This window comes from Vipera ursinii, assembly GCF_947247035.1.
Source record: "Vipera ursinii genome assembly, chromosome: 12".
In the NCBI taxonomy this organism is placed as follows: domain Eukaryota; kingdom Metazoa; phylum Chordata; class Lepidosauria; order Squamata; family Viperidae; genus Vipera; species Vipera ursinii.
In genome coordinates this window covers 7,684,391-7,704,184 of record NC_139525.1, presented here as the reverse complement: position 1 = coordinate 7,704,184, position 19,794 = coordinate 7,684,391, and positions in this window count along the sequence as shown.

Sequence of the window (19,794 nt, the reverse complement as noted above, 5' to 3'; positions counted from 1 at the left end):
AATGGAATGAGTTCAAATGAAGGGGTTTATTTTTGTTTATTCTATGAATTCAGCCATTGTGATTTATTAACCATGGTTTACAGATTTATTCATCCGATTTCCCAATCAAATGCAATATCACAACCATGGCTTAATGTTGTATAGGAATGTGGTTTCCACACTGATGGAATCTGTTTTTGGAATCAATTGCAGTGTCACAAACCCTAGCTTTGTATCGTATATGAATGTAACCAGTGCTTTTTTTGTAAAAGAAAAAGGTGCCGGAACTCACATGTGTCATACAACCCACCTTGCCTACCCTACAAGGTTCCATCCGAAAAAGGTGCCAGAACTCCGTTCTGAGCATTCTATGACAAAAAAAGCCCTGAATGTAGTTACTGAAAACTTAAAATATGTCAGGAGATATTGTGAAATATCTGCATTCTGGTGACTATCATATATAATACTGGATTAACCCCATTTAGTCTCCAACCAGCTAAAGAAAGTGTGTGTTGCTGAAAAAGAAACATAAATAGCAACTGGCCATTTGCCTGTCTGGGATAACTAATTTCTTTTTGTGATCCAAATGTACTTCTTCAAAAGGCAACTGGACTTCCTTTGTTTTTCGTTGGAGATATTTCACTTTTCATCCAAGAAGTTGAGAACTGAAGAAGCTTCTTCGATGAAAGGGGGAAAGTCTTCAAGGAAAAATGAAGAAACTCCAGTTGCCTTTTGAAAAAGCACCTTTGGGAAAACCCTGACTTGGATGACTGAGAATCTCCATAGACACTTCTTTTTGTGACTTTTTTGGTATGTAGATTTAGTTCAAAAGGGATTTATCGAATATCTGAACAAATTGGAATTTCTTAATCTTAATAACTCAGATTAGATAATGAAATCAAGCTGAACAGTGTTAAATAGGTTCCACAGGTTAGAAGGGCTTTGGAATACCTAAACATTTCTATTAGGGGTTTTTAATAGATTCGTACATCAAACTGACTTGCTCTTTTAAATAAGTGTAGAGTGCTGAATTGAATTCAGGTTAAGTTAGAAAGCTCATTCAAATCTGATTGAAGTCAATTCACACATCCTGTTGGCTACCTAATTTAAATTTGATCCATATTAAATGAGCCAGTGTAAAGTACTCAATAGTAGATTTACATCTTATTTAGTCAGATAACTGATTTTGGTGACTGTGGCCCAATAGGAGATTGGATTACATGGCTACGTATCCTTTTTACAACTCTATGACTTCTTGATACCCCAGAGTTACTTAGGAAAAAAAATGGTGAAAACATTAATGTGGAAGCTACAGTACCATTGTAATTGGTAGCAAGTCTGGAATAACAATGAATCTGACAAAACTGTCCTTTGGCTTTTATAGACACACCCTTTCCCCAATTCATAGAGAAGATAATGTGGTCTTCAGACCCCCGTACCTCATTGTAATGAGATTGGTTTTCTACCTCTTATCAGGCTGGGTCAGTAATTGAAGTGAACATTAAAATGTAATCAAGCATTTTTAAATGTAGCTAATGGACCTTGTTATGCAGCAACAAGGACAAAGCAACCAACTGGAATAGCTGAACTCCTTTAACTTGGGAGCTAACAGGAAAATATCTAGAAAATAAAGCAACTTAGCATATCATGGTAAATCCTTGTATTAACATTGGCGATATATGTACTGTACATACTGTACATACATACATACATGAAACTCTTATAATGGACAAATAATCCAAACTAAATGCATTTGCAGTGTCCTCTCGTGTATTTTATAAAGTTATTCCTAATCTTTCAAGAATAGTGTGAATTTACAGTGAGGCCTAGAACATGTTAGCAGAGTGCTTAAGTTAATGATTTCTAACCCAGACATGTCAAACTCACGACATCACGTGACATTGCGTGACATATCAGAACTTTTCCCCCATTGCCAGCAATGAGGTGGGTGCCGTTTCGTTGTGACACATCTGGCCTGTGGGATGGCAGTTTGACACCCCTACTCTAACCAATTCGGGTATTAAATTTTTAAGTATGAAATATTTTTTCCAAGTCAATTTCATACCTGATAAGTGTAGATTCAGGAGTTAATCTGAAGAAGATGGAGTCAGTTGGGCCCAATTTTATGACCCTTTTTTGCCACAGTTGTTAAGTGAATGGTGTGGTTGTTAAGTGGCTTCTCCCATTGGCTTTGCTTATCAAAAGCTAGTGGGAAAGTCACAAATGGCAACCACATGACTTTGGGATGATGCAAACATTGTAAATACATGTCAGTTGTCAAGCACCTAAATTTTGATCACAGGACCATGGGGAATGCTGCAATATAGTCTTAAGCGTGAGGAATGGTCATAAGTGACTTTTTAAAAATATGCTGTAATTTCAAATGTTTGCTAAATGAAGGGTTGTATATCAGTTCAGGATTGAGAAGGATCTCAAAATGTGGACCTGTTCTTAAAAAGAGATTAGCATTTTGTCCTACATAGACATAGCATCTCAACTCTGAAACTTCATCCTCAAAAGGCAGAGTATCTAAAACTTACTGTCCAGTCCTTGAGACCAGCAGTATTGTCCAAATTCAGCTTCAATCCAGTCTGAAAGGGATAAAATCACAGTACGTTTCAAGCAGCGCCCCCAAATCCAACAGCATTCCAGCATTTAAAAGAGGCCACGTGCATAGTTTCAAAAGCCACAGAGATCCAGAATTTTAGGAGTAGCAGCAGAATTGTGCAACCCCCCCCCCTCATTTCTCTCTTGCTCCCATTAGGTCCATTAAAACTGCCTCTGTGCCAAATCTGGGATAATATTAATGTACCCACTTTTATGAAAGATTAGGAGGTACACGATAACTGTCTTCCAGTACTTGAAGGACTGTCACAGAGAAGATAGGAATTGTACTTGTTCGCTAGGGCAGCAGAGGGCAGGACAAGAAGTAGTGAGAGGAACCTAGAAGTAAGGAGACATTTTTTGACAGTGAGCAATTAATCAATGGACTAGTTATTTCTGGACTCCCAAAGATGTCTACGGAGATTCTCAGTCATCCAGGTCATGATTATCCCAAAGGTGCTTTTCCAAAAGGCAACTGAAGTTACTTTGTTTTTCCTTGAAGATGTTTTGCTTCTCATCCAAGAAGCTTCTTCAATTCTGAACTGAAGAACAGAACTGAGGAAGCTTCTTGGATGAGAAGCAAAGGAAAAACAAAGAAAGTTCAGTTGCCTTTTGATAAAAAAAACCACCTTTGGGAAAACCATGACCTGGATGACTGAGAATCTCTATAGACATCCATTGTATAAGGTCTCCTGCCATGAGCAAGGTGTTGGACTAAAAGACCTTCAAGGTCCTTTCCAACCCTATTATTATATGTTCTACAAAGCTGCCCAGGTTCTTCCACGGTTGGACAGCTAAGATTTCTGACAATAAATCTAGACCAAAAAGGGTCTATCAGCCACCTACAAGCAGACCCAGAGCAGTATTGCCAGCAGCTTAGCTAAATGCTGGACCAATTGGTCCAAAGATGATTTCTTGAACAATGGCCTTGCCACTGTTAACTTTTTTATATTTCAGAAAACATAATTTTGCTGTATCACATAATACTAGTGAGTAAATTGAGAGGAAACACTAGACTCTAAATGGCAATTCTTAGGCAACAGATGTTGCACTAGATAGCTCTTTAGTCTAATGTAACAGAACTCTTATTTTCTTTGAAAATGATATATATTACTTTTTTTTAAAAAAAAAGAGTAGTTCACAATAAGATCATTAAAAAACATACAGCGAAATGCATTGCGATTCATTAGTAAGAAGTTAAAGCCATGAGGCATTTCAATTACAGCTATTGAAAAATGTAATACCCAAGCAAACAAATCAGTTATCAGTGGAAAGGCTCTGCTGAGTCTCTGTGGGGAGATAGATGATTCCACGAGCTGTTAACTGAACATCAAGAAAAGCATTGGAACATAAAGTCTAGAAAGGCTTATATGGAAGTATGAGTTGTGTTTTTTTTCAATAGAGGCAATTGCAGTCTTTTAGATACCATAACTGGAAGCTATAATAATCTCAAACAACACATAGCTGAGGAAAGAAGTAGACAATCTGAGCATCCTTCACCGTGTGTGGGAAAAATAGGAGGAGGAAAGAGTATGAGATACATTGGCTGCCTTGAGTTATTTATGAACCTAATAAAGGTGGGGTTAAAAAAAAGTCTAAAATAAAAGAGATAGTGTCCTATGTTCACAGTTTCACAATGGGAAGTGTTTCCACTCATCTTTAAATAAAAACTCTTTTTAGTTTTGAGGGTTCTCCTCTCTTAGATATCTGTGCAAAAAAAATTGAAAGCTTTTCGGATTTTATTTTCCACACTGGCAACAAAAAGAAGAACAAGGGTACGGAACGATTCTGTTTGTCAATTTAAAAATCTTCCCACGTTGCAATGTGGGGATACATCTCACCCAGGCATTCATGTCGAAGGTCTTTCTTTACAAATCAGTCAATGAGCACTCAAATGGACTTCAGCTTTTTAGCTCTGGATATTTTAGTCCTTTAGATTGGAAGCATAATTTTTGCAGATTCTTGCGATATTTGCCATAGCAACTGAGGGCTGGGTTTTTTTTGTGCTTTTTTTTTTACTCCTGCTAATTGCTACTATAGATCCTGCTTACTTCTTTCTACTCATCCCTCTCTGTTCTTATTCTTGTTTATATTATTTTCACCTTAATTGTTTTTTTTTACTTTTTTATATATTTTGGGGACCCCTTTAGAAGGGGTAGAAGGTATAACTGAACGATGACAGTAGGAACGCTCAAAAGGAGAAGTAGATTCTAGCTCAGTAATTACACTGGGGCCACAGAATACAAGACTATATAGCGAAGCAGAGAATGGATACGACCATCGTAAAATTAGACATGAGCATATATCAGAAAGGAGGGGATAAAATTTACATTTTACTCAATGTAGCAAAAATGTAGTGCGGCAGTGGTACTCGTGCAGAAAAGTTGGCCATTTCTGTTTGACAGATTGTTGTGTCTATTCCAGTATGACCATAGCAAATATTACTAGTATATTTTTTATGCTTGCCACTTCTCATTTTAGCTGTCTAGAAAGAGTGATGGCTCCATCTTCTCATAGAACTCCTCAGTTTGCCATTCACAAAACCAGTGAGACCTACATGCCTGGATGGCCTTTCATTTTTCAGGTTGGCCCAGTTTTTGTCTCAGCTGGGATTTTCATAATGGGAGCATCCAGTTGCGGAGACCAATTTCTTGTGTTTCTCGCCATTCAGAAGACTAGAGCTGTGTGTCTATCAGGCTTCGAAGAATCATTTCCAGCTGCTCTACCCCATTCCCCTTCCCCACAAAATATTTGTATCCATGTGACTAAGAATGCAAAAATGCTCCAGTTTTGAAGAAAACATATTGTCTTCCTCTTTCAGCTGCTCTAATGTGAAATTAAAGAAGCTGAAGTATTTTGCTGTAGAATGTTGATAAATATATGGCTTAAATAATTAAGTGTGTCATACTGGGATCTGGAAGGAACTCATCTGAAGGTGCCGTTTGATGCGCAGAAAAACAAAACATGAGTAGGCACAGCGAAAACAGCAGTCTTGAAATACCTTTTGCTTAGGAGTAAAGGTAAAAGATTGTTTAACCTTACATCTTTCAGGGGATGTTTCCTGTTAACCCATCTCAGGCACTAAAAATTAGATTAGCCCAGGGCTTTTTTTCTCATTGAACGCTCAGAACGGAGTTCTGGCACCTTTTTTGGATGGAACCTTGTAGGATAGGCAAGGCGGGTTATATCACATGTGTGAGTTCCGGCACCTTTTTCTTTTACAAAAAAAGCACTGGATTAGCCAGGCATTTGTCATTAAGCAGGGTGCTTCTTATGCTTTTAAATCTACTTTTCTAAGTAATAACAGAATTGTAATAGATTTTTTTTAAAGTAAAGAACAGTACTGACTGCAAGGCAACAGCCCTGGACAATTGTGATGGACTATTCACATTCCTGGAATTAATAACAAGGTGCTATTAATATATTTCTCTCACCTGCTCTGGTCATTTTCACCCCCTCCCAAAGTAAATTTCATTTAATAGGCAGAGATTACACTATTTTCATATCATGGACAGTTTGAACTTTGATCCTGAGTAACCAATTCATATGGGCAGATGGCTCCCTCTATACCTGTGCCATATATCTTTAACTAGCAGAGTCATCTATGCCTTACATTATGTTCCGATGAGTAATTTTAACTCCCTTTGCATGGATTTAATTTCCTAGCTGTTCTCATCCAGACCATCTGTTAAGGCTGGCCTTAGGTATAATTGGATGCCCCTTAATGTGCTAAGTTTTGCTTTGTTTCAAGGTAGTTTGCAAAAGTGCTGTTTACTCTACAGACCTCGGGTGAGATTGATGAACTGCGACAAAGCTGGTGATCAAAAATACAGGAAATATTTGTGGTGCCATTTCTGGAGAAGCCATTTGAGCCTTTTTCTTCCTCCATGTTTAGCAAAAGTTACTGAATATTTATGTCTAAAGTATTGAGGCTTTCTCAAAAAAAAAGAAAAGAAAAGAGGGTGATGTGAGCTGAAAATAAAAGTAAATGGGATGAAAACATTTAGCTTTGAAATGACAAACTTTGATAACTATAAAATCAAACCTGGCTTTGAGGAAACAGAGGAGAAATCAAGGGTACTGCACAAATATCACCATGCAACTAAGAAAGTTCCCCATTCTCCCTTTTGAGTCGGATATTCAAAATTATGAAGATGCTATCAATTCTATCAAATTTACTGTTTCTGGCCATATGGCTGCAGTAAACTGACTGATTGAAGATGTAAAAGATATGAATTGGAAGTCTATTGGTCTATTGCTACAGAATGGTTAAGGCCAACTATCTTCTAAGAAAAGAACTAAAACTCAGCAATGACTAATAAAATTGTGAGATTAATCCAGATGTCTCAAAAGCATGCAAGGCTTTGTACTGCCCAGAGGTCTCCATCACGTTCCACAATTAAAAAAGAGAGAGAGAAATGGAGAAGTCATTAACATGAAACTGCATATAGTCACAATCTTGATTATTAACTCTGACTTTATACATATGTGATTAATGGAACCTGCTGACAAAACACACTACAACAGCTGCAAGATTTCCCCCCACCACCACCATTTTAAATGGTTTTTACCTCTCTCTTACCCAAGATGACCTTTAATTTATTTAAAAGAAAATTAGGCACATTCATGTATTAGTATTTGGGTAATCATGATGGCTCTACAGAATCTCCATTAGTTTGCTGAAATTCGGGAACACTGGAGGGGGGAGAAGGAAGGGGAACAGCTGTTAAGCATTTCCTAAAGGTGATTTCCTAACATTTGACCATTGCGGGATTTCATGACCACAAATGATCAAAGAGTTGGAGGAGGAGACCGTCAAATGTTTTCTTCTCAAAGACCTCCCAGTCAGAAGACACTCTATAACAGGGGTGTCAAACCCTGTTTGCCACATCAGCATTGCGGTTGCCCTCAAGGGGCCGGGTGGGTGTGGCCTGGGTGGGCATGGCCTACTGGGTGGGCGTGGCTAGAGTGCGTATGGCCTACTGGGTGGGCGTGGTCAGCTTTACATCGTTCGCATCAAGGGTGCCTATGGGGGCCTGGGCAGGAGTGGGACAGATCTGAGGGTCTCTGGCAGAAGGAGGGTCTCTGGGCCAGGGCCAAGGCAGTGGGGGCCGTTCCCTCACTGTTTCCAGGATGGTTTTGCGGGCCGCATGAAACCACTTCACGGGCCGGATCCGGCCCCCGGGCCTTGTGTTTGACATGTCTGCTCTATAAAGAACTGAAGAAGCTTCTTGACTGAGAAGCGAAAGGTTTTCGAAGAAAAAAAACCCAAGAAAATCCAGTTGACTTTTGGAAAAGCACCTTTGGAACAACCATGAACTGGATGATTGACACTCTCCATAGGCAATAACCCTATAACAGAATTTCCGACAGTCACTTCTGCCAATTGCTATCCATTTTGATCTTTAGTTGGAGAACTCAGCTTCTGGATAGATATAAGCACAAGAGCTATTTGTCTGGCCCCAGGTATTATCAATAATAGACTGGAGACAATAACTTATATTTAATAAGTTTAATAAGTTGTGGGTGCTCTGACACTGGCGGCTTTGAAGAAAAGATTGGGCAACCATTTGTTTGAAATGGTAATGGGTTTCCAGCTTGAGCAGGGGTTGGACTAGGAGACCTACAAGGCCCCTCCCAACTTTGTTATTCTGTTATTCTAATCTTCCCCTTTCTTTTCCTTTTACAAAAATATCTTTTTCAGTTATGTAAAAGAGATTTTTTTGGGGGGGAGGGAGGAAGCTGGTGCTCTGCCGAGGTGTCTGTTCATTTCCCAATTCTTTAAGAACTGTGTTGCTACCCTATTATTCATTTTTCTCCATGGGGGGTCTCACAGCAGGATCCTGCAGCAGCAAGGGTCTATGTCTATCCCCCTGTTCTGAACCAGCCCTCTTCTCGCACCCCTAATCAAAAGAAGAGTCTGGAAAGCGTCCAAGACCAAAAGGCTTCTGCCAAGTTTTAATTACACTGTTACAAGAATACAAGAGCTTGACTTCTCAAACGGAAAAGTTGCTTTCAGCAACCAGCCCCTCCCCAAACACTTCTTTTATAGAGAGCTCAGGGCGTGGTCTCCCTGTGCCTCCTCCCGAGGAGTCCCATAGCCTTTCTTTGTTTGTCCCTGCTCGTCTGCCTCCTGCGTCGGGCGTCCTTGAACAGGGCCAGCTGTGGGTCATCATCCTCCGCACTCTCGGGCTCACACAGCTGAGAAGAGGTTCCCGGCTGAGGACTCTGCAAAGTCTCCAAATCATCATCAGCCGGTTCGTTTCCCTCCTCCCCCACATCTGAGTCCTCCGATACATCGGACCCGGCTGTCGGACCCACAGGCTGGCCCTGAGTCACAACACCCCCCCTCTCTTTCTATATATATATATATATATATATATATATATATATATATATATATATATATATATATGAGTGTGGGGGTGTATATTCAGAAATACACACATGGGATAGAAATCAGACAGACTTAATTCTCTTGCATACATAATTTCAAGCAAGCAACGCTTAAACATTTGTTCACAAAAACCAAGAAGGATGAATTCCTCCTTCCTTCTCCTCCTCCTCCTCCTCCTCCTCCTCCTCCTCCTCCTCCATTGCGTTGAGATTATTCAGCATCTTCCCACAAAAGCGTCAGAAACCAGTGAGCTTTTGTGTGAGCATTTTCCATTATTTTCCATTTATTTTTTTTTTGAAAGAGAAAGGAAAATATGGAGGGGGGGATCTGTAGGAACTTTCTCTCAAAGATACCAACCTGAAAGAAATTTTCGGGAATGGCTGTCAGTTCTAAGAAGTATCGAAAGAGTTGTCAGATGAAAATGAGAAATCGGGGACTTAAAATGTCTCTGGAAAGATGCATTGAAAACCCAAATCTCACCTAAGCTTAGGGGAGGCAAGGTAGCAATTGCGTTGAGCTTTACCCATGTAAAGGCGTTGAAAGTACAACTCATGATTTGGAATAAACACATTCCATTGACTGGAACATTAACTTCAATGGACAGGGGGGAAAAAGGAGGAGAAAATAAATAAATTGATGTCAGACTGCCCTCCTTACAGTCTAGACTGGAAATGTCCAAGAAAAAAAATTTAAGAGCCATGATTACTGGTATCTATTAAAAGGAAGTTAAGGTTACCACACAAGAATTACAATGAATTTCAGATGAGACACTTATAAATAGACCAATCCTTTGTCCAGTTCCACCCACAATCTAGAGTAGAGGTGAAGCAGTCTGCAGATCTCCATTGTTTTCCTGACAGCTATTAATCCTGCCCATACTGTATAATAAATAATTCTTAACATTATTAAGGTACAGAAAACTTTTTTGATCTTTAGCTAGAGAAAAAACAGTTCTAGCCTGAGGTGTTAACCACCAACCTTTTAGAACCTCGGTGGAGCAGTGGACTAATGCCTCCTTAAGTAACACCAGCTGCCTGCAATTATTGCAGGTTCGAGTCCCACCAGGCTCAAGGTTGACTCAGCCTTCCATCCTTCTGAGGTAGGTAAAATGAGGACCCAGGTTGTTGGGGGCAATAAGCTGACTTTGTAATAATGCCGCTTGGGGGGGCGAAAGCCCTAACAAGCAGGCATATACATAGAATGAAGGCTATTGCTAAGCACATTGGTTTGTGCTTAGATTGTAAGCCGCCCTGAGTCTTCGGAGAAGGGCGGGATATAAATGGGATTTAAATAAATAAATAAATAAATAAATAAATAAATAAATAAATAAATAAATAAATAAATAAATAAATAAAGCAAGCTATAAAAGCTGCTCTATCTTAGTACGGAGATTCACTGCAAGCTACACTAGAATGCTGGGGTTCTAACTATCTTTTTAAGTCAAAATAATAACAAGTTAAATTAAAATCCCAGGACTGCTCTCTGTAAGCTGTCTGGATTTCTTGAAAGTACATGACATAAAAATGGCTATATAGATAAATAGATAATGGAAACCGCTGTTGTGTATGAAGTAGATTTAGATTGGCCAATTAGCATGAAGACAGAGAGACCTGTAATTGTTGGTCTTTACTGATTAGGAGTTATTGGGTTGTTTGTGAAACAATTTGGTTATGATAAGAGGGGTGGGGTTTTTTGTCATTCTTGGTACTTTTTCATTAAGATTTCAGAATGAAAGACACACCTGGCATAGTCTGTTACGGATCTTGCTTCATGTTTTTCAGTTGCGCTTCTTCAGGCACACTAGAATGAACAGGAGACGTGTTACTTGCTTAGTCACAACAAGAAGGTTTACAAGGAAGCTGAATTAAAGTGGGACATAAAGACAGCCTGAAGTCCCCTAAGTGGCTTTTACTTAAACCACAAAATATCTAACCATTTTCAACAATATTTCTGTTTCCCCCCCCCCCAGGGGAGAACCTCATTGTTTTACAAATTCTCTCTTTAAAACAATTCTGTTTTAACTGATATCCAAGGGGAACACAACAAAGGGTGTATGTTAGAAAACAAAATACCTTCAGAAATGATTGCAATAGAAGAACTTGCTATTATAACTTAAAACCAGAACTGGGTTGTAAATGCATACCGTACTAGAAATTGTGTGCAAATGTTTATTTGCATAAAATACATGCTTTTGGAAAGAGTTCGAAGACCTTTTATAGAAATGAAACAGAACCAACGTAAGGTTGAAAAGACAAGTAAATTGTATGAAAGCCCAATTAATTTTATTTTTTATGTTTTGTTGAACAGCCTTAACAAACATTATCCAGTAACTGAATAACATAAATCCATAGTTTTAAGTAGAGAAACAAATATCTGCCACAAATAGAGGAATAGATAATAAACAGCTACATATATATTATATAAATATTGTTCTAATAGGCCTGCTGTAATTAAGATAAAGAACTTAACCCTGACTGTTCTTTGGGGAAAAAAGATACTGAAGCTGAAGCCCAAATACTTTGGCCACCCAATGAGAAAAGAGGACTCCTTGGAGAAGACCTGATGTTGGGAAAGATGGAAGGTCAAAGGAGAAGGGGACAGCAGAGGGTGAGATGGTTAGATAGTGTCATTGAAAACAATGAACATCAATCTGAACAAACTGCAGTGGAGAACAGGGGGACTGCCATGCTGCAGTCCTTGCGGTTGTGAAGTGTTGGACACAACTTAACAACTGAACAACAACGAATTAAGATAACATGTTAAGTCCATCTAAGTTTGATAGAACTGTGATTTCTGCCCCTCTAATTCATTGAACTATAAGAAGGATGAAAAGGTACATCACAATCATACTTCTGTTGTTCTGTTGTTGTTAGAAAAGTAGTTCCTTGTGGAGCTGGTTTCCTAGCCTGGACTACCTAATGGGCTGACAAAATCTAACATCCAAAGATAATATTCAGGAGTGATTGGCCAGCTTATTGCTTACTCCCATCAGGAGATCACTTTCAATCTTATTATTCTGTTCATGGTCCCACTAATATTTCAGCCAATAATTTTTTTTTCAAAAAAGGCATCCATCTTCACCTTGAGTGAAATAGGAGTAAAGGCAATGAAGTTTTAAAAATATTGTTGTCTGCTTGATAAACTAAATTCAAAAATGTTTTATCAAAGTGAGTGCATGCTTCCAACCTAAATAAGGTAGATCTCCTTCTCTCTTGTCAATGAAACGGACATTTTGTGCAAAGGAGAAACAGCCTTCAAAGATCTGGATATATTGATTTTAAAACATGGTTTCCAAGAGTTCAGAGTACAGCTAGATCCTACATTTTTTTTCCTGTGGTTCCTTGTCACTTGATGCTGCTCTTGTTCAAAAACTAGATGTTTCTGGCAATCTTTTTTTTTCTTCTTATGAAAAGCCATAAGAGCATCATTTGATGTTTTATTACTTTGGAAAGGCGTTAGTTAAACCTGTTTGCCTAACAACATAAAAGAATCTATTGAATGCTTTCCTTAAACTATCATTTATCTTACCATCGGGTGGGGGAAGTGAGCATGACCTATTTTCCCTTCTTAAAAGAACGAAAGAGAAATCTTTGAGAACAAATTGGATCTGGTATAACAAGAAATGGCCTTTTTATGTATTCTTCACTTTGGGATACATATTTCATAAAAAAAAAGGTGCTGCACCTGTCTACAAACCCTGAAAACAAGAGGGGGAAGATAGTAGAATCAGATTTCATTAAAAAGTAATGAGAGGATTCAAGCATTTGTTTCTCTTTGACAGTTGTTACACACACACCTACACACCCGCCTGTTTTGATCCTGTCTTCATCAGGCTAAATGATGGAACATTAGTTCAGTGAGAATTGCTTTTTCTTCTACCATTAATTGATTAAAATAGAAATGGCTGATGCAAGGATTGTGAACTATCTTAATCTTGCAACATGATTTAATTTGATATGTGGCTCTCCGTATGTTTTTGAAATTTATCTGAAGAGTGCCAATCCTTAGGGAAGAAGATTGAAGGCTTCAGCAATTATGGAATCATCCTGCCTCACTGACGATATCCTCTTAGAGCAAGTCTGAGCAGTCTATGGCTACATATATGCCCTTATACGTATTTAAGTGGCTCCAGACTACTGTGGTTTTTGACCACTGAAATGCATTCATTCCCAAGCTAACCCCATAACTACTCTATTATAGACAGTGGCTGTTTCTGAGTGGTCTTCAAAGGCAGCCCCATGTAAAGTGCATTGCGTTAATCCAAACTGGAGGGCACCAAAGCTTTAAGCAGAGCTTGCCAATAAGGGAATAGGGAAAAGTGGCACATACAGTGGATTTGTGCAATGTTCCTTCCAGCTCCAGCTCCCATCGTTTCCTCAAGCCAGGACATGAGACAAGACTGCACACCAGTCCTGCAGACCTTTCCAGAACTAAGTTGAAAAATCTTGAGGATCTACTGGTCTCAAACCCACAGCCTGTAAACGTTGACCCTTCCCCTGTTCTTCTCTGACTGTCAGACAGGAAATAGAATCTTGATGGCATCTGTTGCATGTCCATGGGCTGATCTATATAGTTGAGTATCATCAATGTATTAATGAATCCTAGTCCCATGTTACTGATTAACCACTTCCACTGGTTTCATGTAGATGATAAATATGAAAGTGTTAAGTCCTGTTGCACCCCACAAAGCCAGAACATAAGATATCCCACCAATCAAAACCAGTCCTGATAGAACAAGGATTCCCATTGCAAGCACTATGCTTCTTCCTCCTTTACCCCTAAGATGCTCCAGAAAGACCCCATTATTAATGGTATCAAATCTGGCCAAGACATCAAAAAGGGCCAGGATGGATGAACCATCCTCATCCCAGCTCTGCCATGGGCCAGTGTGCCATCTCTTAAACACCTCCCTTAAAAGGAGTGTTTGGAGATTACATAATAACGATTTCTTGAAATTGAGGTAGACCACCACCTACTTTAAGGCAGGCAGAACCACCTTCTCATTCACCACAACCTGGACCCAACCGCAATGCCATCTTCTCAGAGGCCTTAACTAACTACCTGCAATTTTCTTACAAACATATTTGGGAAGTGGTTGGCTATTGTCGTCTCGATAAGACTGTGGGTAGGGACTGGCCTAAGGCAGAACTAAAACCCACAATCTTTTTGTTTCCAGCCTAGCGTCCTTAAGCACTACTTCAAACTGGATGCTCTATTTAGTTTCTAGACAGTTTAGCTTAAAAATATTATTATTATTATTATTAGTTCACTTGCCAATGATATTTGGCTTACCTTTGTACAATACCTGGAGTTGCTATGCGTTTGTTTAATTCATCACAGATCTCTGTATTATTCTACAGCTTTCCCGGCTGCCCTTATTTCCTGATTGAAAAAGCCCCATGGGAGAAATTCCACCTTAATGTCTTCTTTCCTCTTCTGTAATTAAAGTGTGGGAAGCAAGGTAGGAAATTAGACTGTGGAAGATTAATTATACAACCAAAGATTCGCTTGACACATGTTTTGGTCACCTTGTATCCAAAAGAAGCACAGGAACAACCAACACCCTAAAAAAAAAATCATTTCCTTTCCTCTCAAATTGAGGGAGAACAAGCAAGAATAACTTTTGATACGCTTTAGATGGAATCAGCATACTTATGCCCACTTTTTCTTTTGAACGAGAAAAATAGAAAGCAAGATTTCAATTTTCTCCTTTTCCCAGAAACTTTTCTAGTTAAACTCAGGTTTAGGAAGCAGAAAATACAGGGTGGAAAGACATGATAAATAAAGAGGTGTAACAGGCAGCAGACGAAATGCATTTATTCTGAATAATAGGTGATATTCATAAGAAGAGATCAATTTCTTTTCAATTGTCAGTGCAATTTCCACTTCACTGGTCTCTTTTCCTTGAAAAGAAGCATATATCTGTCCAGTTTTCTATGCCCAAACTAGCTCCATTCATTTAGCTGACCTACTTAAATAGCCGGAAAATATTAGGATTTTCTTAACAAGGAGAAAAGGATAAAAGCAAAAAAAAAAAGTTGCTATTTCATATCTCCAATGTGAAAAGAGTAAAAAGGCAATATGGTCTTTTTCTGTGATACAGGAAAATGTTTACAACTTATTTGACAGTTTTACAGGATTTGCCCTGTTCAGCAATGATCACTTTTATAGGCAAAGACGAAGGGGAAGAAAAACTGTTTTTGTGTAATCTCTGTGTCACAAAAAAAAAAAAAAATCCCCATTATCTTTTAGAAGATTCGCTGGCTAAAGATAAGATCCTTTGTCAAAGGATAATCTTTTAAAATTATGAAGAGGATGACGATGTAGCATTCGTTTCAGCAAGTAAATCCAATTTTGATTAACTGCAAAGCAGTTCCTTGAGCAATCTGGGTAGGGGGGAGATGCTTTGTGTTTGCATTTTTTTTTGCAAAGTTACAACAGCTAGGTAAGAATATTTTTTTATTTCTTTAATGTGATGAAACCTTGCAAGGCCTGACTGTTGGACGGAGATTTGATTTTTGCTGGAGAACACTGCCTTAAGCTAAATCAGGGCTTTGGCATTTAAGTCTTTGTTAAGCTGCCTTTTTAAAAAACAAAAAAACGAAAAAACATTTGGACAGCTTTTGTTTTTAACTCGACAAAGTAGGACAGTATGGTTTAATCTATCAGTTTATTATCCAATGAGATTAAATAGTAATTAAAACACATACCGTATTCATTAAAACCGTCCTTATCCTTTGAGTCTTTTGCCATAAAAACCCTTAATGCAAGAATTTTTTGAAATTGCAAAGAGCAAGAACTTGCCAGGAAGAAACTTCCAGTATTGGGGAACAAAGTGAGGCTTCTTCCAGATTTGAAAACAAAGACCGACTTTTTGCAAGGGTGCTTTTTCCTCAGATACCAATGTAATAAAGTGCAATCAGTTAACTGATTAAATTATTAAAGCCTAATTTGGAAAATGAATTTCCAGACCTATTTTGAAATGAAACATACTAAATTATGTGTGATATCTTTATTCAAAAGACATACAGGCTTATCACAAGGCAACATATTTAAATGTCTCCACTTGGTATATGTAGATCACTATCCACTCCAATTTACTGTCTGCATTAGTAAGACAATATTTTTCTCAACCTGTTTTTAAGGGAGCTGCTAAGAAGAAAATCCAGTTATTTGTTGGCTGTGCTCCCTCCTCTATCCAACATTTTTTTGTATTGCTCCCAAAGATATATGAATTTGAAGATCAATTTCCTGGAATGTTATTAACCTTCCCTCTCTCCAGTTTGCTAAGAACTTTATATAACTTTATATAACTACTTCCAACTAAAGGTTCTTTTTTTAAAAAAAACAACTTGATAATACACTGTTATGGAAATACTTTCTATATTCCTATTCTATTCTATTCTATTCTATTCTATTCTATTCTATTCTATTCTATTCTATTCTATTCTATTCTATTCTATTCTATTCCTTATTTCCATTCCATTCCATTCTATTCTATTCTATTCTATTCTATTCTATTCTATTCTATTCTATTCTATTCTATTCTGTTCTGTTCTGTTCTGTTCTGTTCTGTTCTGTTCTGTTCTGTTCTGTTCTGTTCCATTCCATTCCATTCCATTCTATTCCTTATTTCCATTCCATTCTATTCTATTCTATTCTATTCTATTCTATTCTATTCTATTCTATTCTATTCTATTCTATTCTATTCTATTCTATTATTCTATTCTATTCTATTCTATTCTATTCTATTCTATTCTATTCTATTCTATTCTATTCTATTCTATTCTATTCTATTCTATTCTATTCTATTCTATTCTATTCTAGAAACCCCAAACTCACTAGCACTGATAATGTTACCTAGTTGGGTAATAAAGCATCTGCAAGCAAACAACCAAGCTCAGAAAACACCAAGGATTCTACATTCCACTCCTGCTTTCCAGTGTGAATACATACACACACACGAATCACTTGTGTCTTCATTAAACAGAAAAAATACAGATGCTTCCTACAACTGCTGCTAAAGATGTTGGAAGGAATTTTAGAACCTAGGCTTTGCGTGCTTCCTCTATCTTACTCTTGTCAATGCTGTATTCTTGTCAGAAGCACCAAGGTGCTTCTGAGTTGAAAAGATTAACTGGTGACATCACCGTTGCCTAGGCAATGCCCAATTGGGGCCTACTTTCATGTCCCCAGTAATGAGCTCACCAAAGTGGTACTTATTTATCTAAACGGACCCAATCAATTTGAAGGTCTGAACTAAATTAAATTGATGTCCATGGAGATTCTCAGTCAGTCAGCCTTGTGAAGGAAGTCCAGTTGTGTCTTGAAAAAGCAACTTTGGGATGAATTAAACTGATTTTCCAGATCAAATGGTTGATTTGAATAGGAGATTGTCCATTTTGTATAGCCTAATGGTGTACCAAAACCTCATCAAAATAAATTTGAGAATCAAAGAACCATGGAAGTTAATGAGAGAAGCGATTCAGGAGTAGGTCTTCAGCACTGCTTCTAGAAAGCGTTTTTTTTTATTTGTGCCAGTAGGAGGGAGGATTGAAGGTGAAAAGTTACAGTGACACTAGGTTGTTCAGAGAAAAGACAAAATGCTTCTTTAAAAAAAGTTTCATCTCCACGGTGCAGGAACAATGATTCAAGTGTTCAGCAGAAGAACACTTCAAGTAAAGGGCATATTTATTCACAGGATGGGGTGGAAGGAAAGATGATTCTGAGAACAAACAAATTTGCATCATCATAGAGACAGACTATGACAGTCCTTCGTTTACTTCTGTTTTAACCCATCTAGGCCTGCAAGGGCATAGATTAAGTAAAAAGAAATTTCAGATAGTCTTTATGAAAGCTGGAGAGCTGGACTGAATAGATGGTGAAACCTGACACACTATCCTGTTTCTATGGCCCAGAACCCTACTTGACCTATTTTGTTCTCTTCCTGACTTTGTGATGAACAAGAAAGTGTAAAGCAGAGACGTTGGGAAGTTGAGATGAAAGAGTGAAGGAGAAGAGTCGGTAGCTTTCACAGACCCAGTTATGAGGATTTGATAATCTAATCAGTGTCTGATTGTGAACCCTTTGAGATAGGGTAGATTAGAAAACAAACTAAAAGAACCATTGAAAAGCTACCTTAGCGTTGTGGGGCATAATCTTGAAAGCCTCTCCTTCTAATACTAAACAGGATCAAGGTGGGATAAGCTTGAGGTTTTTTCCCTTCCCCCTTTCAAGGTTAAGATGATGTTCACAACAGTGTCAGGTGCAAGGATCCAGAATGACACTGTGAGCTGATCAGAGAAGTTTCTTACTCACCTATTTACAAGGGCCTCACCAGACTGACTACACTGTCTTTGAAGCAACCAGATAAGGGTTCCAGGGATTTAGGATTGTCAGATCTCCATCATTTCCTCTCCTATAGGAATTCCAAGCTAGTCACTCTCTTAAGTCCACCCACAACTCTAGCTGCAGATTCCACCATACATAACCATTCTTGCACTCCTTCAAAATTATCTGTGAGGTCCTCTTCATTCTATATTGATTAAACTTGGAACCATTACAGGTTTCTATTGTCACAACTGCATAAATTCCCATGCAATACTAATGCTAAATTCTCTGTTTATTTTTTTTAAAGTTTATTCTGTGCTGTCCTGGACACTTAAGACATCATGTGGAATGATGACATAAGTAGCACACAGCAGAACCTCTAGAGACTTCTCTATTTGCTATGCTAAAGAGCTCAGTTAAGATCTTTCTCCTTGGGCACATTCAGTCCAAGCAATATAGAGTAGGTTGGAAAAATTAGATGAGCCAAAAATTTTCAAAATGTTAAGTGTTCCTTATATCCTCTTGGATGTACTCATTTGTTTCCCATCCTTCTAAAATATCTCTATAATTCAGGGTGATTAAACTACAAATAAAATGAATCATTCTAATGGATTAAAAAATGGGAATTAAAAAGGCAGTATAATATATACATTGAATACATTTTTCAACAGAGGAAAACAAGTTCATTGCAAAAAAAAATGGGTCCAGTAAGATGATGTCCCTGTAGGATTATGTATTTATAAAATTGCCTTGGTAGCTTTGTTCCTGTGGAATGTCCATGCAATATTACTGGGTTGAATGAGTCCACCAAGCTTCCTTTGAAAGCAATCAAAGAGGTGAAGAGAGGAAGAATTCCACAACGTAGGAACCACTTCTTCTACCAAACAAGCCTATGTATCTACAGTATGTATCTGACTTCAGAAAGAGATTCACTTTAATCATTGCTCTTGTCCATTCTTTTTTGTTCACAAAGATTTTAATTATACAAGTCTGTTGACATCTTGCTTATTTCATAATTACATTTAAATGATTCCTTTTTGTCCCAAATTATGTGCTTTCTCATAAACAAATTGAACAAAATATTCTCACCAATGCATATATTTGCTAACAGTACACCAAAACTCAGTTGTGTTTAATAGAGTGTGGTTTGCCAATTTCTCTAATATTTGAGCCAAGAATCTATTTTCCATTAATGACTAAAATGTTGGTCCCTGTAGTGAAGCAGATTCTTCATATTTTGGCACATACATGTCTGGAAATGCCCACAACACCTGTTCATCATAAATTACGATAGTTAAAATTGATGATTACTCTGTGTACATGAGACCAGAGAAGAGGGAGTACTTTGTGAAGAGAGAAAAAAAATTGGGGGGGGGAAATGAATAGATTTTTGTTAAGTAGTAACATTAGAAGTATAACCCATTTCATAATAATAGATGTATGCCACATATATTGTTTACATATTTCAATCATTTGTAATTTGG